Source organism: Apis dorsata, unplaced genomic scaffold (assembly GCF_000469605.1).
Source record: "Apis dorsata unplaced genomic scaffold, Apis dorsata 1.3 scaffold_1110, whole genome shotgun sequence".
In the NCBI taxonomy this organism is placed as follows: domain Eukaryota; kingdom Metazoa; phylum Arthropoda; class Insecta; order Hymenoptera; family Apidae; genus Apis; species Apis dorsata.
The window spans coordinates 79,479-80,540 of NW_006264208.1; positions in this window are offsets into that span (position 1 = coordinate 79,479).

Here is a 1,062-nt window from a genome sequence, read left to right on the forward strand (position 1 = left end):
TAAGTTTAAAAAATTATGTATTATGTATATTAATATATTATAATAATATAATTAATATGATAAATTATATATAATTCAAATATAACATACATATATGTTCGCGCCCATAACAATATTATTATAATAGTTTAATGAATGTAAGCTAATAACTGGATATTTGTAGAATATTCTTCGACACATCGTATCTTCGATATCGTAACAAGTGGTATACTTCTTAAAGATGAATGGACTGTATAAATGAACAATACGTGCGGAGTATATATTTATTAGAAAGCAGTCTTTCTCAAGTCACAGCAGGTAATTATGTCCAACAGTCCAGTAATCATGTCCAGAATATGATGTAGTGTTAAAATAAAACTAATTGTCGTATTCGGCGATCGGACTACAACATGTTCACAATAAAATCTTTTTAGCAAGCAACGATTGGTAATCGTGTGTAATGGTCAGATCATGATATATTCACAAATATCTAATTGACGTATTTGACGGTCAGACTACAACGTGATCACCATGAGACTCTATTTGCAAATGAAGTTTGTGTCCTCAAAAAAATCCCTTCCTGATTTAATTAGAAGAATCACAATTTCCCGTGAAGCATGGCAATAACTAATAATATCGCGACCAGTGTCCGATTTGCAACACCGCCTAAATTCGAAAAAATTCTTCGCTTGGATGGTGATTTGTATAAAAATCTCACGATAAACAGCAACAGATTAGCGCATCTTTCTTATAGATTTCTCGAACTAGAACAATGTTATTTGAATCAGTTGCGTTTAGAATATGTCACCGTTAGAATCAATTCAGCCAGGGTGAAATATAACAGAAATATACAATTATAAGTATCGGCTAAATAAATTTTTTAAATAATATCATCGTTTGTTTAGATTTAATAAAGGCCTGTGATAATAACAGAAAGAGTTTTTATATGAAAAATTTCTCCGAATAAGTTATTTATAAATCTCGCGAATAATAAATGTTCGCGAACAATATATATAATATATAAATATATATATAATATATATATTTATAATATATATAATATATAATATATAAATATATATA